General features: G+C 47.8%; 1 pseudogene; it reads left to right on the top strand.

The window, feature by feature from the left end:
- The first annotated feature begins 3,874 nt into the window (after nt 1-3,874).
- Nucleotides 3,875-4,424, top strand: LOC119283589 (annotated as a pseudogene).
- Nucleotides 4,425-22,410: the final 17,986 nt, after the last annotated feature.

The following is a 22,410-nucleotide window of genomic DNA, read 5'->3' as shown; positions in this document are numbered from 1 at the left end:
CGCTGCACCGCCGCCTCCCTCGACTCCGGCGCGCCCCGCCGCTGCACTCCGTCCCCACCGAGCCGCCCGCGCCGCCTCCTCCGGCCGGCACCGCACCAAGCCACCACGGCCAACGCCGGCCACCGGCAGCGTCACCACCGCCCGGTCGTCCTCCTCCCTCCTCCTCGACGCCCACGACGTCCCGGCGCCCTCCAAGTCCTCGCCGGCGAGCTCCTAGCCGCTCCGGCGAACCTCGGCGTCCGTGCCCCGGCGAGATCCGATATGGATCTGAAACCCTAGGGGTTGACCTCTCAATTTTTTTCCTAAGTCTGCAGTTCAAGTGCTCCTGTTCATAGCCTCGTAACTTTGCATCCGTAGTTCCGATTCATGCATATAGCATATCAAAATGTTCATCTCGGAGAGTACATCATTTCATTCCATTGAATCATTTTCATTTGAGCTCATCTTGATGCCCGAAATGCTGTTGGAAGAGGGCTACTTGAGATAATTGTCAGATCAGCTACTCCATTTAGGTTTTTGTCATTTTTTCCATGATAAATGTGTGCATGATATGCCCTGATGTTCTACATATGTTTTGTTAAGGGTTTTGTCATCTTTCCAGAGGTGCAACCCATGTATTTTTATGATGTATGTGGTGACTTGCACAAGCTTGCAAAGTGGTGCACTTGTTAATTCTGATTTCAGGGACTTAGCAATTCCACGTCCTTGATCTGTTTATCTCATGATGCCATATGTTCATGTTGATTCCTAGTGATCCGTGCCACTTTTGAGGATGATCAGTAAGGATGTTTTGGTAATATTGTAGTGCTATATCCATCCATGTCTTTGTTTGCAATTATGGAGCACCCTAGCTTGAGTCAATCGAGCTCTACTTTTGCTACTTTGTGAATCTGGGCAGATTGTCAACTTGTTTGCAATTTTGCCGATGATGTTGTAGTTGATCCGTGCATGCTATGCTATTGTTCTTGCCATGTCTAGATTGCATTTTGTGTGTTCTTAATGGGTGTATGCCTAGCTTATCATGACTTTCCCCGTAGTGAGTGCATCGAGCTCGTAAACATGCCTACTTGAGTTATGTTTCAGCATGTTCCAGTTTTCACGAAGTCTGTGATCTGATTATGTTTTTGCCATGTTCACATGCTTGCAATTGTATTTTCTGATCCCTTTTGGCTCAAGGTCACTAAGGGACTTTTGTTAAGCTCTTTGAGTAGCTCCATGCCATGCTTTACTTTGCCATGTTCAGGTCTTGTAGCATGTAGTTTTGTTGCTCTGAATAGTGCTACCTGATCTGAAATTTCAGACAAGTGTTAATTTCACTAAGTCTGAGATCTGTTTGCCATATGCATTTTTGGCATGCTTGTTTGAATCTGTTAATGGATGAATTGGCCGTAGCTCAGTGCTAGACCTTTGTTAAGCATCTTATCTGCATCCCTACCATGTATTTTGTTGTCATGTTTCGGTGCTGTAGCATGTTCATTTCGTTGCATTTAGATGGCTACTTCCTATAAATCGCAGACTGGTGTCATATTTGAATCGCTTGCCATTTCCAAACCGTAACTCCGATTCCGGCGTTCTTTATATCGTTTTCAAGCGATTTAATTTCATCTTTCTAGTGGCGCACTTGGATTTCCAAGTTGAGGCCAGGTTCTTGCATTTCTTGTCACATCTTGCATATGCATCCCGCATTGCATCCCGCATAGCATATCATCTTTGCATCATATTGTTTGATCCTTGCACGTGGTTGATTATGTCCTTGTTGCTTGTTTGTCTTGTTTGGGTAGAGCCGGGAGACGAGGTCGCTAACGAGGAGCCCGTTGAGTTTGCTTTCGAGGATCCAGTCAACTCTGACAACTGTGCAGGCAAGATGATCATACCCCCTCCCAAATTGCCATGTCAAACCTCTAACCCACCATGTCCTAGCAAACCGTTGATTGGCTATGTTACCGCTTTGCTCAGCCCCTCTTATAGCATTGCTAGTTGCAGGTGAAGATTGGAGGCCGTTCCTTGTTGGAACATTTACTTACTTGTTGAGATATCATTTTATTGCCATGTTATCTTAATGCATCTATATACTTGGTAAAGAGTGGAAGGCTCGGCCTCTCTCCTAGTGTTTTGTTCCACTCTTGCCGCCCTAGTTTCCGTCATATCGGTGTTATGTTCCCGGATTTTGCGTTCCTTACGCGGTTGGGTTATAATGGGAACCCCTTGATAGTTCGCCTTGATTAAAGCTTTTCCAGCAATGCCCAACCTTGGTTTTACCATTTGCCACCTAGCCTCTTTTTCCCTTGGGTTTCCGGAGCCCGAGGGTCATCTTATTTAAACCCCCCCGGGTCAGTGCTCCTCTGAGTGTTGGTCCGAACTGTGCTGCCTGCGGGGCCACCTCGGGGAAACTTGAGGGTTGCTTTTACTCGTAGCTAGTCTCATCTGAGTGTGCCCTGAGAACGAGATATGTGCAGCTCCTATCGAGATTTGTCGGCACATTCGGGCGGTGTTGCTGGTCTTGTTTTAACCTGTCGAAGTGTCTTGAAGAACCGAGATACCGAGTCTGATCGGAACGTCTTGGGAGGAGGTCTATTCCTTCGGTGACCGTGAGAGCTTGTCATGGGCTAAGTTGGGACTCCCCTGCAGGGATTTGAACTTTCGAAAGCCGTTCTCGCGGTTATGGGCAGATGGGAATTTGTTAATGTCCGGTTGTAGATAACTCGAACCTTAACTTAATTAAAATGAATCTACTGAGTGTGTTACCGTGATGGCCTCTTCTCAGCGGAGTCCGGGAAGTGGACACGGTGTTGGAGTAATGTTTGCGCAGGTTGTTCTCTAGTTTCTCGCTCACGCTTTGCCTCCTCTTCTCGCTCTCTTTTGCGAATAAGTTAGCCACAATACTTGCTAGTCGCTTTCTGCAGCTCCACATATTTTACCTTGCCATACCTATAAGCTTAAATAGTCTTGATCGGGAGGGTGCGAGATTGTTTAGTCCCTGTGGCTCACAGATTACTATTACACCAGATGCAGTGCCTGATGATTCCGCTCCAGGAGACGCGTTTGAGCTCAAGTGGGAGTTCGACGAAGACTCTCAACGTTACTATGTTTCTTTTCCTGATGATCAGTAGTGGTGCACAGTTGGGGGTGATCGGGACCGTGTCGCATGTTGGGCTCTCTTTTATTTTGGCGCCGTAGTCGGGCCATGAGTGTTTGGATGATGTAATGTTATTTATGCACTTGATTGACGTGGCGAGTGTAAGCCAACTATGTTATCTCCCCTTTATGATTTATATTACATGGGATGTTGTGAAGATTGTCTAACTTGCGACATATGCCTTCAATGCGATTATGCCTCTAAGTCGTGCCTCGACACGTGGGAGATATAGTCGCATCGAGGGTGTTACAAGTTGCGTGAATGACTGGATTCGACAGGTCTTACATGGTCATGGAGTCGTGTGATGTTTTTTTTGGACCAGGGTACTGTACGTATACGGTCTGGGTTATACAGGACTAGACAGGGCTGGGATCTGGGCTACGGCGGGCCAGGAAAAAAAACTCGCGGGGATAAAAATACCCTTCGGAAACTAGGTTAGGGAGGAGCACCGGAGCAGGGCTCTTTTTCCTCACGCTGGTTGTTGCGTGCTCGATCAATATTTCTTTATCTAAATTCGAATCTACTGACCGCGACAATGACATCTCGTGCCATCTCGGTACACATCACAAATTCACAACTCCCAGGTGGGCCGTGGTTGGTGACGACGTGTAACGCAGTGCTCTTGGAGTCTTATAGGATCCGGCGACCAGTTCACAGACTATTGATTCGTTGGACCACTAACTATATCCAGCTTCTCAAGTGACCGTGTCCAAAAGTCCAAACAAGCTAGGCCGGGGAATGGAGCAAGAAGCGCCCACCACGACAACGGAGCGCGTGCGAGATGTGACCCTCCGGCCTCTCGACCTCGCCGACGCCGACGCCATGATGGCGTGGGTGTCGGATCCCGAGGTCACGACCTTCATGACGTGGGACCCCTACACGTCCCGCGACGCCCTGCTCGCGTTCCTCCGGGACGCCGCGCTGCCGCACCCCTGGTTCGGCACCATATGCCTCCCCGGTGGCGACCGCCCCGTCAGCTCGGTGTCCATGTCGCCGATGGCGGACGCGTGCCGCGCCGAGCTCGGGTACGTGGTGGCGCGCGCGCACTGGGGCAAGGGCGTGGCCACGGCCGCTGTGAAGCGAGCGGTCGCCACCGTGTTCGAGGAGGTGGAGGGGCTGGGAGCGCGTGGAGGCGCTGGTGGACGTGCGCAACGTCACGTCGCAGCGCGTGCTGGAGAAGGCCGGGTTCCGGCGGGAGGCCGTGCTGCGGAGGTACTGCGTGGTCAAGGGCGCCGTTAGGGACATGGCCATCTACAGCTTCATCTCCACGGACGCACTACTCGTTTGATCCATGCTTGTGATCATGCGTGTGGTTCATATTGATGTGAAGAGAAAATTGGATACCGTGTGCGATGTACATGGCTCACAGAGATTAAAAAAGATTAGAATGTACTGGTTGTCTTTGTTCAATTCTTCTCTATTCTTCTCTACACTTAGCATGCAAAAGTACTACTGTACTATTTGGTGTGTTTTTCTTGCGGGTGAAATTTGTATTACTCAAGTGGTAGCAAAGCTACTGTCTGAAATACAAAGATCAATAACCTCTCACAAGCCAGAGTTCAACCAAACGACAGTTCGTCCTTCACTTCTAGCATACTTAGCTAAAGAATCACTAACATTATTTTGAGTGCGATTAATATGTGTGAAACGAGTCATCCGAAGACTCCTCAAATGCTTGATCTCCCGTACCAAAGAGGCAAAAATTGATCTATTTGCTGCTTCATCAGTTATCGGGTTGACAACTGCTAAGGAGTCCATCTCCACAAGAATGGGAAGCTCCGTTCTTTGGATAGCAATTGATAGGCCTTCCATGCAAGCACTAAGCTCTGACTCCAAAGCATTTTTGCATGAGAATAGTTCCCTGCATGATGAGAAAATAATGTTGCCCTCATTAGCACGGAGTACCATGCTTGCACCTGCTCGACCATCTGCTGACAATGACCGCTTAAGTGTAAATTACACGCTTGGCTTTTGGTACATCATCGAATCTAGACATCAGATCGACGTGCTCAGCATGGGTTGTGGACAGTCCATCCACCTGCTACACATGCCTCCAAGAGGAAGACGATATGGAGCACATCCACATCCAATGTGGATACGCGAGGGACATTTGGAATCGGTGCTTGTTGGACCTCAATATCACAGTTAGACAGCTGGAAGTAGATGATACTTTCCTTGATTGGTGGCTGCAAGCGAGAGTGACCTTCCAGAGAGTAAATAGAAGAGGATTTGACACATTCATCATTGCAGTTGCTTGGTCACTTTGGAATCAGAGGAATGCTAAAGTATTCAATCGTCCAGAGCAAATCAAGTCGGCAATCCATTTGCACAAGCACATCATGGAGAAGGTCAAGGAGTGGACGTCTTAGGTGTTCTCAACTGTTTTGTAAGAGAGTAGGCTTAAGTTAGTAAGGTGTTGGTGTTGAGTTGTAAGCTTCCGGTGATGTCTGCATCCCCCGCCAAGCTCTTGTAATTATGCTTTCCACCTTCTATAAAAATATGGTATGCCTTCGGCGTACTCTCGAAAAAATTCCACTTTGAATTTAAATTCAAAGTATAAGTGAAATAAAGAAATTCACAAACATGAAAGCTAAAATGTTCATAATGTTGCAAATAATCCATAGTTAATTATGGTGGAGAAACCAACATTGTATTAAGTGTTTAAGTGCCCTAAAACATTTAAAACAGAGGGCATAAAAACAATTTAATTGCTTTTAGAATTATAGAAGAAATTCTAATCTAATTTATTTAAGTGCCAAACTTTTTGTGACAGTGGCCTAATTAGTGTACAATAATTTAGGAGCAAGTTTTGTATGTTATAAAACTATTTTGCTTTTCGAAAATAAAACAAAACAAAAGGAAATAAAAAGAAAAGCAAAATAATAAAAAAGGAAAAGAAGTCCCCCTGCCCCTGGGCCTTAGACCACAGGGACACGCCAGCCGACCCGTCCCAGCTCCTCCTCCTGTCGTCTTCCTCCCCTCCACTGTTCTTCCGACCGAGCCCCGCAGTCGCCCCCGACCACCTCGCCGGAAGCGCCAACGAGAGGATAAGGGCGCCATGCCCCCGACTCCTGGATCCCCTCTCCCACTCACTCCCCCACTCCCCCTCAACCGCGCTCTCCCTCTCCAGATCCGCCCCTCGCCCGAGCACGCCCATGGCCTCGCCGCCGTGCTAGCCATGGCCACCGTCGTCCCCGTCCCTCTCCGACACGTCCAGGAGCTCCGCCGGCCTCATCTACGTCGTCTGCGTGGAGCAGATCGAGACGGACAGCCGCACAACACTACCCTCCTCCTTGGGTCCCCGCAGCCGTTCGACGTCGACTCCGGCCACCTCGAGCTGTCCCCGGGCCTTCTCTGCAATGCCCGTGAGCCCCTGCTCCTCCTTCCTCTCTCCCATGTCCCTCTTCGTAGCCGTAGCCGCCCCGTCGTGTTGCCGTGCTCCGCCATCCACCATGGTCGTCGCCCGCGCGTCGTGTGTGCTCCCGAGCGCCTGCGCCAGCCATTGGCATGCTCCAGAGTGCGTGCAGCGTTGCCCCGAACCTGCGCTGACCCCCCTAGGCTGCCCCGCCGTGTTTTCGAATGGAGCTCGAACGCCTCTGCCGCCCTTGCCACTCAGCGCCGTTGCTGGCGGCCTCCTCCGGCGACGCCACCCCCACCATCTGACACGGCTCGCTCCGCTTGTTCAGGCGAGCCCAACCGCGCGTCAAACGGCCGCCCATAGGAGATTTCCGGCAAGGCCAGTGGCCTCCGCCGCGTTTCTGCGTCGTCGGCCGCGCTGACGTGGCCTGGCCTGGGGCCACCTTGTTGTTGGGGAACGTAGTAATTTCAAATTTTTCCTAAGCACACACAAGATCATGGTGATGCATAGCAACAAGAGGGGAGAGTGTCGTCCATGTACCCTCGTAGACTATTAAGAGGAAGCGTTATAACAACGCGGTTGATGTAGTCGTACGTCTTCACGATCGACCGATCCTCAGTACCGAACGTACGGCACCTCCGCGTTTAGCACACGTTCAGCTCGGTGACGTCCCGCGATCTCACGATCCAGTAGAGCTCGAGGGAGAGTTTCGTCAGCATGACGGCGTGGTGGCGATGTTGATGAAGCTACCAACGCAGGGCTTCGCCTAAGCACCGCTACGATATAACCGAGGTGGATTATGGTGGAGGAGGGCACTTCACACGGCTAATAGATCAATGATAAATTGTTATGTCCTTGGGGTGCCCCCTGGCCCCGTATATAAAGGAGCTAGGGGGAGGCGGTCGGCCAAGGAGGAGGGCGCGCCAAGGGGGGGAGTCCTACTCCCACTGGGAGTAGGACTCCTCCTTTCCTAGTAGGAGTAGGAGAAGGGGGAAGGAGGAGAGAGGGGGGAAGGAAAGGGGAGCGCCGCCCCCCCTCCTTGTCCAATTCGGACTAGAGGGGGAGGGGGCACACGGCCTGCCCTGGACGCCCCTCCTATTCTCCACTAAGGCCCATTAGGCCCAATATACTCCCCGGGGGCTTCCAGTAACCCCATGGTACTCCGGTATATGTCTGAAACCTCTCGAAACACTTCCGGTGTCCGAACATAGTCATCCAATATATCGATCTTTACGTCTCGACCATTTCGAGACTCCTCGTCATGTCCGTGATCATATCCGGGACTCTCGACTACCTTCGGTACATCAAAACATATAAACTCATAATACCGGTCGTCACAGAACTTTAAGCGTGCGGACCCTACGGGTTCGAGAACTATGTAGACATGACCGAGACACGTCTCCGGTCAATAACCAATAGTGAAACCTGGATGCTCATATTGGTTCCTACATATTCTACGAAGATCTTTATCGGTCAAACAAACATACGTTGTTCCCTTTTTCATCGGTATGTCACTTTCCGAGATTCGATCGTCGGTATCTTAATACCTAGCTCAGTCTCATTACCGGCAAGTCTCTTTAATCGTTTCGTAATGCATCATCCCGCAACTAACTAATTAGTCACATTTGCTTGCAAGGCTTATAGTGATGTGCATTACCGAGAGGGCCCAAAGATACCTCTCCGATAATCGAAGTGACAAATCCTAATCTTGATCTATGCCAACTCAACAAGTACCATTGGAGACACCTGTAGAGCACCTTCATAATCACCCAGTTACGTTGTGACGTTTGGTAGCACACAAAGTGTTCCTCCGGTAATCGGGAGTTGCATAATCTCATAGTCATAGGAATGTGTATAAGTCATGAAGAAAGCAATAGCAGTAAACTAAACAATCAAGTGCTAAGCTAACAGAATGGGTCAAGTCAATCACATCATTCTTCTAATGATGTGATTCCGTTAATCAAATGACAACTCATGTCCATGGCTAGGAAACTTAACCATCTTTGATCAACGAGCTAGTCAAGTAGTGGCATACTAGTGACACTATGTTTGTCTATGTATTCACACATGTATTATGTTTCCGGTTAATACAATTCTAGCATGAATAATAAACATTTATCATGATATGAGGAAATAAATAATAACTTTATTATTGCCTCTAGGGCATATTTCCTTCAGTCTCCCACTTGCACTAGAGTCAATAATCTAGATTACACAGTAATGATTCTAACACCCATGGAGTCTTGGTGCTGATCATGTTTTGCTCGTGGAAGAGGCTTAGTCAACGAGTCTGCAACATTCAGATCCGTATGTATCTTGCAAATCTCTATGTCTCCCACCTGGACTTGGTCCCAGATGGAATTGAAGCGTCTCTTGATGTGCTTGCTTCTCTTGTGAAATCTGGATTCCTTTGCCAAGGCAATTGCACCAGTATTGTCACAAAAGATTTTCATTGGACCCGATGCACTTGGTATGACACCTAGATCAGATATGAACTCCTTCATCCAGACTCCTTCATTTGGTGCTTCCGAAGCAGCTATGTACTCCGCTTCACATGTAGATCCCACCACGACGCTTTGTTTAGAACTACACCAACTGATAGCTCCACCGTTCAATGTAAACACGTATCTGGTTTGCGATTTAGAATCGTCCGGATCAGTGCCAAAGCCTGCATCGACGTAACCATTTACGACGAGCTCTTTGTCACCTCCATAAACGAGAAACATATCCTTAGTCCTTTTCAGGTATTTCAGGATGTTCTTGACCGCTGTCCAGTGATCCACTCCTAGATTACTTTGGTACCTCCCTGCTAAGCTAATAGCAAGGCACACATCAGGTCTGGTACACAACATTGCATACATGATAGAGCCTATAGCTGAAGCATATGAAACACTTTTCATTTTCTCTCTATCTTCTGCAGTGGTCGAGCATTGAGTTAGACTCAACTTCACACCTTGTAACACAGGCAAGAACCCTTTCTTTGCTTGATCCATTTTGAACTTCTTCAATCCATTTTGAACTTCTTCAAAACTTTATGAAGGTATGTGCTTTGTGAAAGTCCAATTAAGCGTCTTGATCTATCTCTATAGATCTTGATACCCAATATATAAGCAGCTTCATCAAGGTCTTTCATTGAAAAACTCTTATTCAAGTATCCTTTTATGCTATCCATAAATTCTATATCATTTCCAATCAGCAATATGTCATCCACATATAATATTAGAAATGCTACACAGCTCCCACTCACTTTCTTGTAAATACAGGCTTCTCCAAAAGTCTGTATAAAACCATATGCTTTGATCACACTATCAAAACGTTTATTCCAACTCCGAGAGGCTTGCACCAGTCCATAAATGGATCACTGGATCTTGCACACTTTGTTAGCTCCCGTTGGATCGACAAAACCTTCCGGTTGCATCATATACAACTCTTCTTCCAGAAATCCATTCAGGAATGCAGTTTTCACATCCATTTGCCAAATTTCATAATCATAAAATGTGGCAATTTCTAACATTATTCAAACAGACTTAAGCATCACTACGGGTGAGAAAGTCTCATCATAGTCAACTCCTTGAACTTGTCAAAAACCTTTTGCAACAAGTCGAGCTTTGTAGACAGTAACATTACCATCAGCGTCAGTCTTCTTCTTGAAGATCCATTTATTATCTATGGCTTTCCGATCATTGGGCAAGTCAACCAAAGTCCATACTTTGTTCTCATACATGGATCCCATCTCAGATTTAATGGCCTCAAGCCATTTGCGAAATCTGGGCTCACCATTGCTTCGTCCTAGTTCGTAGGTTCGCCTTGGTCAAGTAACCTGACCTCTAGAATAGGATTACCGTACCACTCTGGTGTGGATCTTACTCTGGTTGACCTACGAGGTTCGGTAGTAACTTGATCTGAAGATTCATGATCAACATCATTAGCTTCCTCACTAATTGGTGTAGGTGTCACAGAAACCAGTTTCTGTGATGAACTACTTTCCCATAAGGGAGCAGGTACAGTTACCTCATCAAGTTCTACTTTCCTCCCACTCACTTCTTTCGAGAGAAACTCCTTCTTTAGAAAGGATCCATTTTAGCAACAATGTCTTGCCTTCGGATCTATGATAGAAGGTGTACCCAACAGTTTCCTTTGAGTATCCTATGAAGACACATTTCTCCGATTTGGGTTCGAGCTTATCAGGTTGAAGCTTTTTCACATAAGCATCGCAGCCCCAAACTTTAAGAAACGACAACTTTGGTTTCTTGCAAAACCACAGTTCATAAGGCGTCGTCTCAACGGATTTTGATGGTGCCCTATTTAACGTGAATGCAGCCGTCTCTAAATCAGTAAGAGACATCATAGATCGCACCATATCTAGTAAAGTACGATTACGACGTTCGGACACACCATTACGTTGTGGTGTTCCGGGTGGCGTGAGTTGCGAAACTATTCTGCATTGTTTCAAATGTAGACCAAACTCGTAACTCAAATATTCTCCTCCACGATCAGATCGTAGAAACTTTATTTTCTTGTTACGATGATTTTCCACTTCACTCTGAAATTCTTTGAACTTTTCAAATGTTTCAGACTTATGTTTCATTAAGTAGATATACCCATATCTGCTTAAATCATCTGTTAAGGTGAGAAAATAACGATACCCGCCGCGAGCCTCAACATTCATCGGACCACATACATCAGTATGTATGATTTCCAACAAATCTGTTGCTCACTCCATTGTTTCGGAGAACGGCGTTTTAGTCATCTTGCCCATGAGGCATGGTTCGCAAGTACCAAGTGATTCATAATCCACTAGTAGAAAACAGGGCTTTGGTCCAGGCCGGGTCAGTCCATTAGTCCCGGTTCAGTCTAGAACCGGGACCAATGGGTGCATTGGTCCCGGTTCGTGAGCCCAGGGGGCCGGCCGGGCCACGTGGGCCATTGGTCCCGGTTCATCTGGACCTTTTGGTCCCGGTTGGTGGGATGAACCGGGACCAATGGGCCTCGCTCCTGGCCCACAACCATTGGTCCCGGTTCGTGCCTCAAATCGGGACTAAAGATTAGACCTTTAGTCCCGGTTTGAGGCACGAACCGGGACTAATGGGGTTGAGACCTTTAGTCCCGGTTCGTGCCACGAACCGGTGCTAAAGGTCCCATTTTCAAACTCTACCCCCCCCCTGTGGATCGCCTTTTCAGTATTAAAAAATAAAAGAAAATGATGGAAATGTCCAGAAAATAAAAGAAAATAAGTTTCCCATGTGATATCTGGTCTAGTTGTTGGGAAAATTTGCTAATGTGAATTTTGACTTTATTTGCAAAATCTCTCTAAAATTTGTAAAAATGGGCATAACTGTTGCATACTAACTCGGATGAAAAAGTTTTTTATATGAAAAATCGTCTACTCGAAAAGTTACATCCGAATTTAACGGGGGGAACCCCGTTAAACATTTTCAAAATCCTCAAAAACCTAATAGAAAAAAGTTACGGGGCTTTTAAGATCTAGAGTGAAAAAAATTGAAAAAAATTCAAACAGTGGGCAAACTGTGGTCAAACAATGGTCAAACTAATTATTCAAGAAATATTAGTGTTACTAAATAATTATTGTTTTTTAAGACATGTCACACCCTAGCTAGTCATGCATTAGAGTGTTGCATCATGTTTATTCTTTCACCAGAAACCTGAAATGGGGATGACAGAACCCCCAGTCCCCTCTGAAACCAATTAGGGTTTACTAAAAACTTTTTCAATGAACCTGAAATGCCCTTCTAAAATGCCCATCATTTTTGTCTTGGTTCAGAACCTCTGCCAAAAGTGGTGCACATTTTCCTAGGCCATCCTAGGTTTTTTGAATTAAATCATAAGTATTTGAATTTGGGCATTTAAAATTATATAAAATATTTAAATGCTCAAATAACTCCAAACTAAAATGTTTCATGTTGGAAATAATCCAACTATGGACCAGGAGTAGTTTGGTGATTTTTGGAGTTGCCTAGGTATTTTATTTAATTCAACAAAGTTGCAGAAGTATTAAAAAAGAAAAACAGAAAACAGAAGAAATGGGAAAGGCTTACCTGTCGCCCAGCACCCGGCCCACCTGCCGGCCCAGCCCAGCACCGCGCCAGCGAGCTGCTTGCCGGCCAGGCAGGCAGGCAGGTGCTCGACGGCGAGCACCGCATGGGTGCCACGCACCTACTCGCCGCCTCGCCGCCTCCCTCGTCCGGCTAACGCCGTGAATCGGCCTCCCTCTCTCCCCTGAACCCCCCAGACACCCCCTCTCCTCTCCAGCTCCTCTCCCTCGCTCCCCCACGCCATGGCCGACGCCATCGCCGCCACCCCCTCGCCGTAGCCACGCCCTCCGTCAACCCCACGCCGTGCCGCCGTGTCCAGGAGCTTCGCCGCCGTCCACTTCATCGAGCTAGCCGAGCCCCGTGTGCTCGAGCGGCCCGAGACCACCGCACCGACCCCGACCGAGCTCGCCGTCGCCGGAGATCCCCTTCAACACCGTCGCCGCCTCAGCTCATCCCCGACCCCGCCGGTGGCCTCTACGGGAGCGCTGTGAGCCTAGCTACCCCTCCGACCCTCTCTCTCTCATTCCCGAGCCGTGTAGCCACCGCACGAAGATCACACGCACGCACCGCCGCGGATCTCGTCGCCGACGTGCTTCCGGCCATCCTCCGGCCAACCCGCGGTGTCCAACGCACTCACCAAGCTGCGTTAGGCCCAACCGTGCACTCCCCGCACGTCACTGATCCCCCTAGCGACAAGTTCGACTTTGGCCGAACTCCGGTGGCCGCCAAAGTCGTCGCCGGCGCCAACTCCGGCCACCCCGACCCCATCGGACTCCACCAAGAGCTGCGGCTCGACCTCAGCTCCGCTCCGGTGCCCTCCGCGGCTCGTTTGGTTGCCGGAACGGCAAAAATCACTTCCGCCGCCGCGTCGGGCTCGCCGGCGGCTAAACGCCGGTGCAGCCGACCCGGGTTTGACCACGGGTGGGCCCTGGTTGACTCCCCTGAGTCAATGACAGGTGGGGCCCAGCCCTGTTAATTAAACAGGTTTAGTTTTAATTAAACTTTCATTAAAATAATCACCCTGACATGCGGGACCCACTGTCAGGTTTGACCCGGACGTGTTCCGTTGACCTGCTGACGTCACACTGACGTCTGGCTGACGCAATAATTGATTTTCTGGAATTATTCTAATATAGGAAATTCCAGAATATATTTTTAAACTTCAAAAATTCATAACTTTTATTCTGTAACTCCAAATCAGACAAATTATATATGAAAAATGATCAGAAAAATCCAATCTATCCATCTGTACTATTTTCATGCATGACTAAGCAAGTTAACTTGATGTTTAATGCAAAACAAGGAAAAACACTTTAAAGGGCCATGTTTGAGTTTAAAATTTGAATCTTTGATTCAAATTGGTTCAAACCCTTCTGGTCTTAGTTGCATTAGCCCAACACACTCATGTTGCTATGTTTCATGCATGCATCATATTGTTGCACATTGTTTGGTAATGGTTGTGTATCGGTGTTCTTGCGGCAGGTTCTGCCTCCGAGGAGTACCGTGATTACCCTAACGAAGAACCGTATCAGTGCATCGAACCATCAGGCAAGCAACCAACCATTTGATCATATCGATACAATCCCATGTTCTCGCTCCTGCTCTCTTTTACTGCATTAAGACAACGCGTTTCAAACTGCTGTGTGCTACGGTAGTTGAACCCACTTCCTCTGCATGACCTGTCATTGCCACAGTAACTAGATGAAACCCACTAGCATGTGTAGGAGTTGAATGAGCCATATGTATGTGTTGTTCCTACCTTGCTATGCCTGCTATGCTTAGAGTCGTGTCAGGTCTGGTTCATCTGGGTGATGGGCTAGAGTGAAATGTTTATGTCGGTAATGAGAGTGGTGTGGTGAACACGATTTGGTAAAGGTATCGATGAGAGGCCATGTAGGAGTACATGGTGGGTTGTTTCATTGAAGCCGACCTTAAGCACTGAGATCTGTATGTGTGATTTAAGATACAGCTACTACCATGCATTGGGCCCTGAAATATGACCCCGCTCGACTTCTTATTCACCCTAGCTCTCTGTCCAGGAGTTGCAAGTAGTTTCTGGTGTTTGTAGCCTACTGGAGGCCGTGGACAGCGCTGACCATAGGGGTGGGCTGTGATGCGGTAGGTACGTGGCCGGGTGTACCGAATACCCGTTAGGTATCTCGGGAACCCTGTTCACATCGTTCGGGGCCGTATGGGAAACCTCGGCCGGACTCCCTGCGGATGGAACCTGGATAGGCGATAAACCTGGACTAGAGGCTTAGGTGTTTAGGTAGGTCGTGGTCTACACCCATGTCGGCTTTCGCTTGAAGTCTGCCGAGCACATGTCGTGTGCAGACGCTAAGTGGTGGAAACATGTATGAAGAAGTACACCCCTGCAGGGTTATCATAATCTATTCGAATAGCCGCGTCCGCGGTAAAGGACTACTTGGTTGCCTATACAGTTCATAGACAAGTAAATGGAAACTACTAAAAGCCTCAAGATAAGTGTGAGTGCCGAGGATGGCTCTTCCGTAGGAAGACGGAGGCGGATCCTCGGTAGTGTATTGAAGTGGTGAGTAGTGGACTCGTGTGCGCAAAACCATTTCAAGCTGGAGTCTCGTAGGTTAGCCTAGCCAAGAGTCAAAGCTGGCTTGCTGCAACAACTCCACCAACCCTTCTTGATAATATGCATGTATGTAGGATCTGATGTAAGTCTTGCTGGGTACCTTTGTACTCATGTTGCTATAATTTATATTTTTACAGAAGACGCTGCAACCCCTTCTGATGGGTTCTACGTAGACGTTGACATCAACGAGTAGGCTAAAGGCCCAGGTGGTGATCCTGAGCTTGTGAAGGACCACGTAGTATAGCTAGGCTTTCCAAGCCTCTTTTATCTTTCTAGTTGTCTGTACTCAGACAAGTTACTTCCGCTGCTGGTTTGTATGACTGTATGACTTGAATGCTGGGTCGTGTGACCCGTACCTTTGTGTATGTTATGTATGGCTCTCTGAGCCTTAAATAAAGTACTTGTGTCGTAGAGTCATGTTGTGATGCCTTGTTGTATTTGCACATATCGAGCATATTGTGTGTATGATTGAAATGCTTGGTATGTGTGGGATCTGACTATCTAGTTGTTTATCCTTAGTAGCCTCTCTTACCGGGAAATGTCTCCTAGTGTTACCACTGAGCCATGGTAGCTTGCTACTGCTCTGGAACACTTAGGCTGGCCGGCATGTGTCCTTCTTCGTTCCTGTGTCTGTCCCTTCGGGGAAATGTCACGCATTGAGTACCGGAGTCCTGTTAGCCCGCTACAGCCCGGTTTACCGGAGTCCTGCTAGCCCAGTGCTACAGCCCGGACCCACTTGTTGTTGACCGACACGTTCGAAGCTGGGTCATGAATGCCTGTCCCTGTAAGTCTGTGCCACTTTGGGTTTACGACTAGTCATGTCAGCCCGGGCTCCTTATCATATGGATGCTAGCGACACTATCATATACGTGAGCCAAAAGGCGCAAACGGTCCCGGGCAAAGGTAAGGCGACACCCGTGGGGATACCGTGCGTGAGGCCGCAAAGTGATATGAGGTGTTACCGGCTAGATCGATGTGACATCGAGTCGGGGTCCTGACAGCGTTGGCATCAGAGCCGGACTGCCTGTAGGTTCTCCAAGCCAAACTGGTCGATGTTGAGTCTAGAAATTCTTTAGTTATATGTAGGGGAATTGTTTGTGGGTTGGAACATAAGGCTCTTTTTACTCCTTTATCTAATGACATTCTGATCTGAGTCAGTCTATTCTTCCACCGGGGGTTAAGGAATTAGGATCTATTCTCTCTATCAGGATCACGTGTTACTAATCAGTAGTACCTTATAAGTTTGATGGATACAAGCCTAGTTCAATTCTACTACCACATTATGTTGCTAGGATGGACTCAGAACTTGATATGATGATGATGAGTGTGTATGTAATCCTTTGTCAAATGTCTCAAAATCCTTCTTGAGCATTTACAGCTGTTATGCTGCCGAAATTTTGCTAGAAATTCTAATGCCTTTGCATTATGGTTGTGCTTTCAGATGGCCACTCGCGACCTCAATCAAGTGGTTCGCCTGACTCGATGCCTAGATGTACCCGGCCATACTGCCATGTTGGTCAGGGTAATGACTGAGGCTGGATACCGTTGGTATCCTGAGTACACGGTCGAAGAGCAATTCCGAGACTTTAATCAAAGCCAGTATCTCTGCACTGTCAGGATATTTCCATCTTATCCTGGGTCCACCGAGCCCCTTCACTGCTCCTATGGACTCGAGGTTACTATTGAGATGGCTGTGCAGGACGCCGCCTACTCTATGATGACCATCATGCGAGTCAGATCTGGTCTATTTCGGGACTCTGATTTCCGGTATATGCCAGGATCACTTCCGGGAGCACAAGGGTATCTTCAGGCTATCTATGCTGACCCCACTCAGGAGGATTCACGGACTCGCACCACTGCTGAGATGCTCGAGGATAAGGACCGTGAAAATCGGGCCTTGAGGTTAGAGCTCTTTAATACCCGTGCTGACCACTGGGCCACATTGACTCGGTTTGCACCGGCGGTGCAAGCTGGATATTCGGATATGCGCGATCTCTATCCTGTGAGATCTGCTCTGCCAGACGTGATGGGTTGGCGTGATGTAGGAGGCATCACCCCACCTCGCGGTCCCCGCAGGCCACCGTCTGTTGGTCCAAGACCTCATCCTAGTCCCTATGGTCCACAAGCTCCGCGAGATCGTCTGTTTCCGGATGATCATGTTGAGCTTCCAGGCTATGGAGGTGACTTCTACGAGGACTACTATGGATCGGTCTGAGTTAGTGGTAGTATCACTAGTTCGCACTATCTGTGTCGTCTATCGTCCCGCGTGACTCGTGGGATATGACCTAGTTTGTACTCTTTCCGGAGGTGTAGAAAAATAATGTATAGGAGCTTGGGATGCCTCCGATGAGATGTAATCCTCTTTTCACCGTAATAGTACTTTGTTTGGTCTTGTACTAAACCCTGTATGGTGTGTATGACGATGGAATAAAGAAGCAGTTTCTGTATCTACCATGTCATACGGATGATCATCTTGCATTTCGAGTTATTCCTTACATTTTGTATCTTATGTCGGAATTTTATCATTCTGACTAAATCATTGTCTTGTTTACCTAGGATGGTCAACACGCGCACTAACCCTGCTCCTCAAGAGCAGGCCGAAGGCAGTGAAGTCAGGGATGCAAATCTGCCTCATCCTCCTTCCCTAGACGAGGTTATGATGGAAGCTGAGAGAAACAAGCGGGAGACCAACCGTTTGTTGGAGCATATTGAACAGAACACAGCACACCATCACAGGACTAACGTGGTGTCACTCAGTGATTTTATCAAATTACATCCACCCACGTTCCACCACTCCGTCGAGCCTCTCGACGCTGATGACTGGCTTCGCAGTATCTCTCACAAGCTGCATTCCGCGCTAGTAGCTGAGGCTGACAAGGTCACCTTTGCTGCATATCATCTTGAAGGCCCCGCCAGTCTATGGTGGGAGAATTATGGAGCTATGCGCCCAGCGGGCCATGTCACTACTTGGGCTGAATTCAGTGAGGCTTTCCGTGAACATCACATTCCGGAGGGTCTCATGGACCGTAAACGTGAGGAATTTTGCAATTTCACCCAAGGCCGACTCTCTGTGGATGCTTACAGCAGGGAGTTTGGTAACCTCGCACGATATGCAACTGAGGAAGTTTCTACTGATGCCAAGAAGCAAGCAAGGTTCCGTAAGGGACTTAGTCCTGAGCTTCGCCGCGACCTCCGTCTGCATGAGTGCACATCTTTTCAGAAGCTTGTTAACAAGGCCATCAGTGCTGAAACTGGTCAGACTGATTATGACGCAACACGCAAGCATGGCCGTGACATGGGTTCCTCATCCGGTGCTGGTCCTCAGAAGCGCCGCGTGTGGGTGCCCAACACCGCCCTGCCACCCAGGTTCACACCGAGGCCATCTTTCCAGGCGCCTCGCCCTGTTCAACAGTCTGCTCCAGCCAAGCCCTATGGGGGTCCAACCAACAATGCTCCTCCACGTACCAGTTCCGTGACTTGTTTCAAGTGTGGGGAATCTGGCCACTATATGCGTGAGTGTCCCCAGACCAACCCCAACCAATCTGCTAAAGTTGTTGGCCGTGGCAAGCCGACAGGGAAAGTGTTCCACGCCAAGCCGGCCACCGCCTCACGTGGCCATGTCAACTGTATCTCTGCCGAAGAAGCTCAAGAAGATCCCAACGTCGTTCTCGGTACGCTCCTTGTTAATTGCCACCCGGCATCTGTTCTTTTCGATATAGGAGCCTCTCATTCATTTATATCCGAGAACTATGCTCGTTTGCATAACACCGCATTCTGTGACATGCCATCCACTATGGAAATTTCTACTCCTGGTTCTAGATGGCAGACCTCTAGGGTAAGTTATGGAAATGAAATCCAAGTCGACAGACTTGTTTTCCTTGCATCTTTGATAGCTCTCAAATTTTCAGATATTAATATCATTTTGGGTATGGACTGGATGTCAGCTCATCATGCCAAAATTGATTGCTTCTCTAGGACTGTTCAACTCACTCACCCTTCGGGCAAGATAGTCAATGTCTTGACCCGAATAGCCAAGCGGCAATTATATTCTCTTAACGCCAGCCCTTTGCCAGACCTTGAGGACGTTCCGGTAGTCCGTGACTTCCCGGATGTCTTCCCAGAGGAATTGTCAGGTGTTCCACCTGACAGGGATGTTGAGTTCGTAATAGACCTCATTCCAGGAACCGTTCCGATTGCTAGAAGACCCTATAAGATGGCACCACTAGAATTAGCCGAGCTTAAGAAACAACTCGATGAGTCCTTGAAAAAGGGTTTCATCCGACCTAGCTCATCTCCGTGGGCTTGCCCCGTCCTCTTCGTCAAGAAGAAGGATGGTACGGACCGGATGGTTGTAGATTATCGACCTGTCAATTTGGTTACAATCAAGAACAAATATCCGCTCCCTAGGATCAACGACCTGTACGATCAGCTCGCTGGATCCTCAGTCTTCTCCAAAATGGATTTGAGGTTGGGCTACCATCAAATCAAAATTAGAAACGGGGACATTCCTAAAACGGCCTTTGTTACTCGTTATGGCCAATACGAGTACACCGTCATGTCCTTTGGTTTAACCAACGCTCCAGCCACCTTTTCTCGGTTAATGAACTCAATCTTCATGGAGTATTTGGATAAATTCGTCGTTGTTTACCTCGATGATATACTCATCTACTCCAAGAACGAGGAAGAACATGCCGAACATCTAAGGCTAGTGTTGAAGAAACTTCGAGAGCATCGCCTTTATGCCAAATTTTCTAAATGTGAATTCTGGTTGTCAGAAGTGACCTATCTGGGTCATGTAATATCTGGTAAAGGTATTGCTGTTAACCCTGAGCGAGTTCAAGCCGTCCTTAATTGGACTCCACATGAATCGGTCAAGCAAGTTCGGAGTTTTCTGGGCTTAGCGAGCTATTGTCGTTGCTTTGTCGAGAACTTCTCCAAAGTTGCCAAACCTCTAACCGAACTCCTCAAGAAAGATAAAAAGTTCGAATGGACTCCACAATGTGAGCACAGTTTTCAGGAACTGAAAAGACGCCTGACTTCTGCTCCCGTACTGGTACCGCCAGACTTCTCCAAGGACTTCGTTATCTACTGCGACGCCTCGCGACAAGGACTAGGCTGTATTCTCATGCAAGATCGACACGTAATTGCTTACGCTTCACGGCAATTGCACCCACATGAGGAGAATTATCCTACTCATGATCTAGAGCTTGCAGCCGTAGTCTATGCACTTAAAACCTGGCGACATTACCTTCTTGGTAATCGTTGCGAAATATTCACTGATCACCAAAGTCTGAAGTACATCTTCACCCAACCGGATTTGAATCTCAGGCAAAGACGTTGGGTCGAGTTGATCATAGATTTCGACTTAGGAATAACTTACACTCCAGGGAAAGCCAACGTCATGGCTGATGCGCTAAGTCGTAGATCTTATTGTAACAACCTGATGTTACAACAAAGTCAACCGCTTATCCATGAGGAATTTCGGAAGCTTAACCTTCACATTGTTCCTCAAGGATTTCTTTCCACCTTGGTGGCGAAACCTACTCTTACGGATCAAATCATCGCTGCCCAGAAGCGAGATAAGGGAATAACTAAGATCAAGGAGAACATTGCTAGCGGAGGTGCTAGTTGTTTCTCCACAAATGATCATGGTGTTGTATACTTTGAGAACCGTTTAGTGGTTCCCAAGAACCAGCATCTACGGCAGTTGATCCTTAAGGAGGCTCATGAATCTCCTCTCACCATTCATCCCGGTAGTACCAAGATGTATCAGGACCTACGCCAGAGGTTCTGGTGGACTAGGATGAAGAGAGAAATTGCTCAGTATATTGCTAATTGCGACGTCTGTCGTCGTGTAAAAGCAGAGCATCAACGGCCTGCTGGCACCCTTCAACCCCTAGCTATTCCTGAATGGAAATGGGATAAAATTGGTATGGATTTCATTACCGGTTTTCCCAGGACCAAGAGAGGGAATAATGCTATTTTCGTCGTGGTCGATCGTCTTTCCAAAGTAGCCCATTTCTTACCTGTTCGTGAGAGTATAACCGCTAGTCAGCTGGCAGACTTATACATCTCCCGAATAGTGTCTCTCCATGGTGTTCCTTTGGAAATTAACTCGGATCGAGGAAGTCTTTTCACCTCTCGATTTTGGGAAAGTTTCCAAAATGCTATGGGAACCCATCTTTCCTTTAGCACCGCCTTCCACCCTCAGTCGAGCGGTCAAGTGGAACGCGTCAACCAGATTCTAGAAGACATGCTTCGAGCCTCGGTTATCTCATTCGGAATGGATTGGGAGAAGTGCCTTCCATTTGCCGAATTCGCTTATAACAACAGCTATCAATCTAGCTTGGGTAAAGCCCCTTTTGAAGTTCTCTATGGACGACGGTGTCGAACACCCCTTAACTGGTCAGAGACCGGGGAAAGACAATTCTTTGGCCCGGATATGATTCAGGAAGCAGAAGAACAAGTTCGCATCGTTCGTGAAAAGTTGAAAACAGCCCAATCTCGTCAAAAGAGTCAATATGACCGAAAACATAAGGCTATGACTTTCGAGGTTGACGAGAAGGCTTATCTTCGGGTTACCCCTCTGAAGGGAACCCATCGTTTCGGTATCAAAGGCAAATTGGCTCCTCGTTACATTGGACCTTTTCGCATTCTCGCCAAACGAGGAGAAGTTGCCTACCAGTTGGAACTACCTCCGCACCTCTCCAGAGTCCATGATGTCTTCCATGTTTCTCAACTCAGGCGTTGCTTCTCGGATCCTATCCGTGGAGTGGACTACGAAACGCTTGATCTCCAAGATAATCTTACATATCGAGAGTACCCCATTCGTATCCTCGATCAGGCCGAGCGTACCACTCGACGTCATAATATCAAGTTTCTCAAAGTTCAATGGTCGCACCATTCTGAGGATGAAGCAACTTGGGAAAGGGAGGATCGTCTTCGACTCGAGTATCCCGCCTTCTTCCCGGAGGAACCCAAATCTCGGGACGAGATTCTTTTGAGTGGGGGTGAGTTGTCACATCCTAGTTAGCCATGCATTAGAGTGTTGCATCATGTTTACTCTTTCATCAGAAACCTGAAATGGGGATGACAGAACCCCCAGTCCCCTCTGAAACCAATTAGGGTTTACTAATAACTTTTTCAATGAACCTGAAATGCCCTTCTAAAATGCCCATCATTTTTGTCTTGGTTCAGAACCTCTGCCAAAAGTGGTGCACATTTTCCTAGGCCATCCTAGGGTTTTTGATTTAAATCA

This window comes from Triticum dicoccoides, chromosome 4A, assembly GCF_002162155.2.
Source record: "Triticum dicoccoides isolate Atlit2015 ecotype Zavitan chromosome 4A, WEW_v2.0, whole genome shotgun sequence".
Lineage (NCBI taxonomy): Eukaryota > Viridiplantae > Streptophyta > Magnoliopsida > Poales > Poaceae > Triticum > Triticum dicoccoides.
The sequence above is the reverse complement of the archived record's forward strand: the minus strand, read 5'-3'. Positions and strand labels throughout refer to the sequence as shown.